The sequence below is a fragment of the Megascapheus bottae genome, chromosome X (assembly GCF_031878675.1).
Source record: "Megascapheus bottae isolate mThoBot1 chromosome X, mThoBot2.hap1, whole genome shotgun sequence".
In the NCBI taxonomy this organism is placed as follows: domain Eukaryota; kingdom Metazoa; phylum Chordata; class Mammalia; order Rodentia; family Geomyidae; genus Megascapheus; species Megascapheus bottae.
Window position 1 is genome coordinate 10,580,309 of NC_143547.1, and position 9,561 is coordinate 10,589,869.

General features: G+C 42.0%; 1 pseudogene; it reads left to right on the plus strand.

The window, feature by feature from the left end:
• Window positions 1-6,913: 6,913 nt before the first annotated feature.
• LOC150040466 (U6 spliceosomal RNA) lies at window positions 6,914-7,025 on the plus strand (annotated as a pseudogene).
• The last annotated feature ends 2,536 nt before the right edge of the window (window positions 7,026-9,561 follow it).

Here is a 9,561-nt window from a genome sequence, read left to right on the forward strand (position 1 = left end):
GGCAACACCCAACATATGCCACCGGTACCATTTTCAAGTGTGGCCACTGAGCAAAACCTTGCCCTATTCCATAACCACCATCTGGACTCTGTCAAAGTGTGGACAACTGAGACACTGGCAGTCGACTGTCCCTGCATGTCTCTATAAGGTGGGTCAGCCCCTCCCAAGCCCAACCCACACAGGATGGAGCCCAGCTGACCCAATATACATGACTTGCTGTCTCCCACAAGCAACACAATGGAGGCGCCCAAGGTATCTGTTCAAGTTGCAGGCAAACTTGTGTCCTTTCTTTTAGATATGAGGCCAGTTACTTGATGTTACTTGAATATACTAGCCTGTCTTCCCATCCCCCACACCCCACACACAGAGATCTCTGTGGTGGATATAAATGGCCTTCCTACTTGCCCTGTAAGTACCAAACTGATCTCATGCAGAATAGGTTAACTTTCTCTTTTCACTTCCTTTCTAATCTTACCCTGCTATTCCATACCTCCTCTTCTTCTTTTTTTGCCAGTCCTGGGCTTGAGCTCAGGGCCTGAGCACTGTCCTTGGACTTTCTTAAGGCTAGAGCTCTACCACTTGAGCCTCAGCACCACTTCTGGCTTTTTTCTATGTATGTGGTACCGAGGAATCGAACCCGGGTCTTCATGCATGCTAGGCAAGCACTTTAACCACTAGGCCAAACTCCAGGCCCTCCATACCCCTTCTAGAGAGGCACTTACTATCTAAATTCCAAGTGACTCTCTTGAAGGATTGAGTCCTAAGAACCTGCCTCTTCCCTCTGGACCTAATCATTTTATGTATCTAAAGATGGAATATGAAAGATTGTGTCCTGCCTTATTTCCCAGGGTCAAACAAAGCCCCAGGTAGGTACGTGCTCACATGCTTGTCCACAGGCAGGTCATTCTGACCTTGGTCCCCAGGAGACAATAGTGCCCACACCCCAAATGGTACATTCCGCTGTGGATAGGGCCAAGGACATCACCCTGGGCCCTCAAGAAGCCATAACCTATTTTCTATTTTCTGATTCCTTGTTAAGTCCTATATAAGCCTACTCCAAAATCCAGTCCTTCAATCCCATGGGAAGGTCTGTGCTCCTGGCTGTTCCTCAATAAACAGTCCTCATCTTTTGAGGATCAAGTCCTTTTCCATCATCCCCCATTTTCCTAACACCTCTCATTCCATGTTCCAAGACTGCCGACACCTATTTTACTTTTGTCCTTACATGAATCTCCACTCATAGCCTCCCAATTGGAGCCTTTCACTCTCCCTCCAAATCTTGTTAATCCTCTCATCTGGGCACCATACTCCTGTTCTCATTAAACTTAAGGCTACTATCCATTTCCACAATAAACTCCAATACCCCATAGGCATAGGCAAGGTTTAAAACCCATCATCCTCCACCTTAACAACTTTTCAAGACTACTAAAGCCCCCTTAGCACCCCCAATTTACCAGTGATTAAACCTGATGGAGCTTATCACCTAGTATAGAGCCTATACGTTATTAACACTGCAGACCTCCCTATTCATCAAGTGGGTGCCTAACCGATATACCCTCCTTTCACAAAGACTTTTCTTCCTGGGAAATTTTCCAGCTAAGTATCCAAACACTTCAGAGAGAGATTATGTTCCTGTCTTAACTTTTCTTAGACACGCTGACCAATGCCTCCCCTAGCCTCATCAAGGCCCTTTCCCTACTCCCCCAATTTTGTCTTTCTCAAGATCCTTAGTCCATCTGGTTTACATGCTAAGTGGTGGACAGGCCTCCACCAGGTCCTGCTGACCACTCCCACTACAGGTAAACTCAACTCACAGCCACAGTGGATTCATTAGTCAGGAGTGTAAAAAGCTCCTGCTCCTATCCCTTCTACACCAACACTGGCTCTTTTCTAGGACCTACTGAAGTAACACTGTCTCATATCCCTGAAGATGAGAGAGACTAATGCTGAGCTAACTACTGTCTTCTGTGTCCCTCTCCACCTCATTCAATTTGTCATCTCCAACTCATTCAATTTTTTATTTTCTAATATTTTTCTGTTCTTAATATTTAGCCCCTGCTTCGTAAGACTTCTTTCAGATTTCATCTAAAGCCATATATGTGTGTTCAACACCAAGTACTGTTTCTGCTGCCTTTTAGACCTAATGTTCATACCCCGTGACAACAAGAGGTAGCTAGAGTGAGTCGGTACAATTTTACAACTACCAAAAGTCTAGAATGACCATGGAATAGAAATGAAGACCCAGAAAATAACCCACATAGCTATTACCACATAATTTTGATAAGGGAGCAAAAAAAAAGGTGGAGCGAGGTGTAGTGGCTCACAACTGTAATCCTAGCTACTCAGGAGGCTGAGACCTGAGGATCAAGGTTCAAAGCCAGCCCAGGTACTAAAGAACGTGAGACTCTCGTTTCAATTAACCATTAGAAAATGGGAAATGGGGCTAAGGCTCAAGGGGTAGGTCAGTAGATTTGAGCTGAAGAGTTCAGGGACAGTGCCAAGGCTGAGTTCAATCCCAACCCCCCCCCCAAAAAAAAACAGAAATAAGTTGGAAGAAAGACAGACTCTTTAACAAATGGTGCTGGAAGAATTGTTTAAACACCTGTAGAAAACTAAAGTGGATCCTTGTATGTCCCCCTGCACCAGAATTAATTCCGAATGGATCAAAGACCTTGAGGTAAAAGATGATACCTGGAAATTTTTACAGGAATGAATAGGAAATAGACTAAAACTCTTTCAAAAAATGTTGAAACTTTCTTAATAAAGGCCAGGAACAAAACAAATCAAAGAAAAGTTGAACAAATAGGACTGCATTAAACTGCAAAGCTTCTATATGACAAAGGAAATAGCAAGATAAATACAAAGCCCAAAGAGTAGCTGGGCACAGTGGCTCACACCTATAATCCTAGCTACTCGGGAAGCTGAGATATATGAATTGCAACTCAAAGCCAGCGCAGGCACTAAAGTTAATGAGACTCATCTCCAATTAATCACCATAAAACAGCAAGTGGTGCTGTGGCTCAAGGAGTAGGGTGGTAGCCTTGAGCTGAAGAGCTCAGGGACAATGCCCAGGCCGAGTTCAAGCCCCATGACACACACACACATACACACACACACACACACACACACACACACACACACACACACACACAACACCAAACAAAAAAAAATGCAGAAAGCCCACAGAGTGGGAGAAGCTCTTTACTTATCTTTACTTGCCATACAACAGACAAGGACATCATATCTAAAACATACCTAGAGCTCAAAAATTAAATCTCCCAAAAGCAAATCCTCAAAGAAACAACCACCCCATTACAAGGTGAGCTGAAGACTTAAAGAGAGACTTTTCTGAAGAGGAAATGAGAATGGTCAATAGACAGATGAAGAAATGCTAGACATCTCTGGCCATAAAGAAACTGCAAATCAACAACTTTGAGATTTTACCTCAACTCAGGTAGAATGGCCATTATTAAGAAATTAATAACAACAGATGTTGGTGGGGATGTGGCAAGAAGGGAATGCTACTAGACTGTTAGTGGGAGTGTAAACTTGTTCAACTACTCTGGAAAGCAGTGTGGTGATTCCTCAAAAGACTAAACATAGACCTTCCCTAAGACCCAGCAATCCCACTCCTAGGCATTTACCCAAATGTCCAGAAACAAGGTCCTATTAAGCCTACCAGTACAACCATGTTCAGTGCTGCATTATTTACCAGAGCTAAGATATGGAACCAACCCAGAAGCCCCTAAGTAGATGAATGGATCAAGAAGATCTGGTATTTATACACAACGGAATTCTATGCTGCCATCAGAAAGAATAACATTGCCTCATTCATAAGGAAATGGAAAGGCTTGGGAAAAATCATATTAAGTGAAATAAGCCAGACTCAAAGAAATGGGCTCCATGGTTTGTGTCATTTGTAATAATTTATAATAATTAGCATTGTAATAATTAGTCCTAGCAGCAGATCCCAGTATCTCAACAGCTATGTGCACATGAATGAAATGAACTCTAGGATATGGAAACAAGATGTTTATCTTTTTGATTGTTGATTTTATTGTACTATGTGAAGTTATTTCTTTTTTCTTTTGCTTTTTTTTCCTCTTATGGTTTATTACCTGTTCTTACTGTGTCCAACTTTGGTACCTGAAGTATACACATTTATTTCTTTATTCGAATTAGGGAAGGGAAGGGGGGAAAAAAACAAGATGATGCGACACAGGGCCAAGGGTGAACCAATGTACCATCGATATTCATATCATACAACAGTATGTTGGAAGTGAACTTTACAACCTGGGTGGGGATGGGGAAAAGGAAAGAGGGAGAAAAACACAGGACAGGGTAACAATATTCAAGAAGTAATGTACTCACTAACACCTCTACATTACCCTGACAATCAAATTCAAAAATAAAAAAGGCTGGAATGTTAAGTTCACCAGAGAAAATTGGCCCCTTCCCTTTGTTCCCTCCCTGTGTACCCTAGAAGTCCCCAACCAGCACCTGTAACCCAGGCAACCTGGCATGCCTGGGGGAAGTGGGAGGTCCTCCACACTCTGAGGTCATTTCCTCTTCCTCTGAGCTCACTTCATCAGCTGCAGCCACACATCTTCCTGGTCCTCCCCTGTATAATCCCTCTCCTCCCACCGTAAACTCTCTCGCTCAACACAGTTCTATCTGTGCAGTTTGGTTTCTTTCCCTCTCTTAATAAACCCTTCTACTTGAACTCCATAGGAGTTTCCTTTTGGCAGCCCTTATATCTAGGAGAATTTTTCTCTTCTGGAATTGCCAGGTCTTGGGGCTCAGTGTCTGAACCTACACCAGCTATGTATTTTCTTTTCATTCATTTGGCACAACACAGATGGGCCTCAGAATTGGAGGCCCTATACAGTCAAATCTTTCCTACTTTACAGTTTAGCCTTGAGCTAGCAAACCCATCTTATGACTCTAGGTAATGGTCCCACAGGGAGATCTCATGCTGGGTCTACAAGACTTCTTTCCTTATTAATAAAAGTAGCTTTAGGGATCCAGGAAGCCTCCCCATTAGATATAAGTAATGGTCCTGGCAAATTATCTGTTACTCTTTCTCCAGGTAGCCACATGAGAACTGCATGCTGATTTTTATTTAGTACAAAACTCTCAAAGAAAGTACCAGACCCAGTTATTGGTCACTCATATCTGTAATCCTAACTAATTAGGAGGCTAAGGTCTGAGGATTGCAATTCAAAGCCAACCCAGACATGAAAGTCTGTGAGACACTTATCTCCAATTAACTACCAGAAAACTGGAAGTGGCTCTGTGGCTCAAGCAGTAGAGCAATAGTCTTGAGCTGAAGAGCTCAGAGACAGTGCCCAAACCCAGAGTTCAAGCCCCACAACTGACAAAAAAAGTACCAGAATGTCTGCCTCTAGACTGGGCACTTTATAAAAAGGAATCTCTCCATATCATCTATATTATTTAGTAGTGTTGCAAAGAAGTTGCCATTCTACTGACAATATTGTGATGAAAACATATCTAAATTATCATCCCTTTCAACCTCATCGCTTGTTTGTCAAAATACTTAAGAAACCAAGGCAAGTTCATAAGAGACTCCAGTGACCAAAAGCCAGATAAAGCTTTCCTATTCATAGTCACCAGCTTGTGATTGCTTGCCAATCATGTTGGGGAAGAAGCTGCTGCCTGTCAAATTCCTCTTCTCAAACATCATAGCTTTCAGGTTAGCCACATTAGAAGCCAGTTCTATCAACAGCTCCGGTGCTTAACTGTACCAACAAAAAAATCCTAAATAACAATAATAATAATAATGATAAGCCCAACTGGCACAGGCTGTCTTTTGACTTGTGAGTCAGCCCCCTTCAACTGGGGATGGGAAACACCTAAGACCTTCAAGAAAAAGGTTATTTGCATGGTCAACACAACACACGCATGAAAAGGGCCTGTGGTGGTCATTTTGTCCAGTTGAGGGAGGCTTAAATTGTAAGTGAGTTTGGCCTTGAAACATAAACAGCTTTATAAAATTTATAGTAAAAAGATGAGTTCAGCAGGAAAAAAAAAAACAGGCAGTAAGAGAACAGACAGCAGGAAAGCAAGACAAAATTGAAAGGCCGAGACCTGCCAGACTATGAATCAGAACTAGCAGCTAAGAAACAATGAGAAGCTGTAGAGGACCGAACAGAAAATGTAGACAGCTTCTTTGTCTGATCAACATCAAGAATGAACATCGCCAAGTGAAGGACACACTGTGGGACAAACCTCTTTGCTTTGGACCCACCCAATGGCAGCTAGGTTCTCTTCGCCCTGGAAGACACTCATGTTGAGGATTCGGCTCCTGAGAGGTTATTACCATGCCGCTTTGAACAAACATGAAAACAAAGTGCTGTGGCTCCTGCCTGTAATCCTAGCTACTCATGAGGCTAAGATCTGAAGACTACTGCTCAAAGCCATTCCAGGCATGAAAGTACATGAGACTTTTCTTTTTGTCGGTTGTGGGATTTGAACTCTGGGCCTGGGCTCTGTCCCTGAGCTCTTCAGTTCAAGACTACCACCCTACTCCTGGGTCTGGATGTTATCCCTGAGCTTTTCAGTTCAAGGATACTGCCATACCCGTTGAATAATAGCACCACTTCTGGTTTTCTAGTGGTTAATTGGAGATAAGAGTTTCACGATCTTTAGTGCCCAGGTGGCTTTGAATTGCAATCCTCAGATCTCAGCCTCCTGAATATCTAGGATTACAGGTATGAGCCACCACGCCCAGCTACGAGACTCTTCTTATCTCCAGTTACTTAGCAGAATATCAGAAGTAGAGTTGTGGCTCGATGTGGTACACTGCTGGTCTTAAGCAAAATGCTCAGGGACAGCACCAAGCATTGAAGTTCAAGCCCCTTCACTGAAAAGAAACAAAAAGGAAAAAAAAACAGTGCTTGCTTTGGCAGCACATATACTAATACTAGAACAATATAGAAAAGATTAGCATTGCCCCTGCAAATTTGTGAACATATTTGTAGCAAATAGCAGAATACAAAATTAATCCACAAAAGTCAGCAGCTTTTGTACATGCTAACGAGAAGAGTGAAACTGACATCAGGAAAGAAACTCTTTTTGTAGTAGCCTCAAAAAAATATCTAGAAATTAACCAAAGATGTGAAGGACCGCTATGATAAAAAAAAAACTTTGAAAACCTAAAAAAGGAAATTAAAGCAGATTTAAGGAAGTAGAAAAACCTCTTATGCTCCTGATCTGAAATAATTAACACCATGAAAATAGCAATACTGTCCAAAGCTATCTACAAATTCAATGCAATATCCATCAAAATCCCAACAATATTCTTCAATGATATAGAAGAAGCAATCCAAAAATTCATATGGAATAAGAAGATTCCAAACAGCAAAAACAATCCTTAGCATGAAGACCATTGCTGGGTCATTATCAATACCAAACTTCAAACTCTATTAAAAAGCCATAGTACTGGCACAAGAATAGGCCTGAGGACCAGTGGCGTAGAATAGAATGCCCAGAAATGAACCCACAGACCTATAGCCACCTAATATTTGATAAGGGAAGAAAGACTGCCCCTTCAACAAATGATGCTGGCCAAACTGGCTAGACACCTGCAGAGAACTGCAGTTAGATACTTACATATCACCTTTTATCAGAATCAACTCCATATAGATCTGAGACCTCCATATAAGACCAGATATCCTGAAAATATTACAAGAAGGGATAGGAGAAACAGTGAGGCTCCTTGGCACAGGTTAAAACTCCCTAAATAAAGATTCAGAAACAACAAATCAAAGACTGGATAGATGGGATCACATCAAACTGAAGCCTTTATGCATGACAGAGGACATAGCTAGCAATTAAACAGAAAGCCCACAGAATGGGAGATCTTGACTATCCATGCATCAGACAAGGGCCTCATATCTAAAATATAATCAGAGCTCAAAAAATTAAACCTCACAGGGCCGGGAGTTTGACCTAGTGGTAGAGTGCTTGCCTAGCATTCACAAAGCCACAGGTTCTATTCCTCGGCACCACATACATAGAAAAAAAAATCAGAAGTGGGTTCTGTGGTGGTAGAGCTTTAGCCTTGAGAAAGCCCAAGGATAGTGCTCAGGCCCTAAGTTCAAGACTCAGGACTGGCAAAAAAATTAAACCTCCCAAAAACAGTCAAAGAAACAACAACCCAATTAACAAATGGGCTAAAGACTTAAAGAGATACTTCTCTGAAGAAAAGATAAGAATAGCCTCCAGGACTGGCCAAAAAAAAAAGCTGGGCTGGAGGTATGTCTCAAAGCAACCCAAGTAAGCACAAGGCCCTGAATTTGGGAGAGGGGAAGTAGCACTGAAAAGTGTGGTAAGTTTTATTTTAAAACACCAATACATAATTTATCATGGAAAAACATTGAAAAAATGCTTAAAAGGAATTAGACACAAAGGCTAGGAGTGTAGCCTAGTGGTAGAGTGCTCAACTAGAATGCATGAAGCCCAGGATTTGATTCCTTGGTACTGCATATTCAGAAAAAGCCAAAAGTGGTGCTGTGGCTCAAGTGGCAAAGCACTAGCCTTGAGCAAAGTGTCCAAGGAGAGTGCCCACACCCAAAGTTCAAGCCCCAGCTTTGGCAAAAGAAAAGAAAAAGAAATTAGACACCAAAAGCGAAATGTTATTTGATTCCATTCATATGATATATCTAAAGAGAATAAGGGGGGGAAGGAGAGAGGGAGGATTGGGAGGGGGAGAGGGAGAGGGGGAAAGAAGGGAGGGAGGGAGGGAGAGAGAGAGAGGGGGGAGGGAGAGACTCTCAGATGAACAGCAAACCAACCAACAGAAAAGGAGGGAAGGGGAAAGGGAGACATAGTGAGTAGGTATAAATGATATAGAGATTAGTTCAAGGCAGGGGATGAAGGGAGGAAATGGAAGCAACTAAGCACACACATGCTTTCTTTTGGGGGTGAAAAAAAAACATTTTGGAATCAGATACAGTTGCAAATACAACATTGTAAGTATACTACCACCTATTAAATTAAATACTGTAAAATGAAAACAAAACTATGTTTTGTGAATTTTATCACAATAAAAATTTTAGACAAGCCAGGCACCAGTGACTAACAATTATAATCCTACCTACTCAAGAGGCCGAGGTCTGAGCATCATGGATCATAACCAGTCCAGGCAGGAAAGTCCACGAAATGCTTACATCCAATTACCTACCCTCCCACCAAAAAAAAGAAAGAAAAAAGAAAAAAGCTACAGTGGAGCTGTGGCTCAAAATGATAGAGTACTAAGCTTGAGAAAAGCTTCAGGACAGGACCCAGGCCCTGAATTCAAGCACCAAGACTGGCAATAAATAAATAAGACAAAGTATTTCCCTCAGACTAAGTATTTTTTTGCCAGTTCTGAGGCTTTAACTCAGAGCCTAAGCACTATCCTTGGGCTTTCTCAAGGATAGAACTCTACCACTTGAGCCACAGCACCACTGCCAGCTTTTTCTGTGTATGTGGTACCCAGTAATTGAATCTAAGTCTTTGTGCATGTTAGTTAGGCAAGCACTCTACCACTAGGCCAAA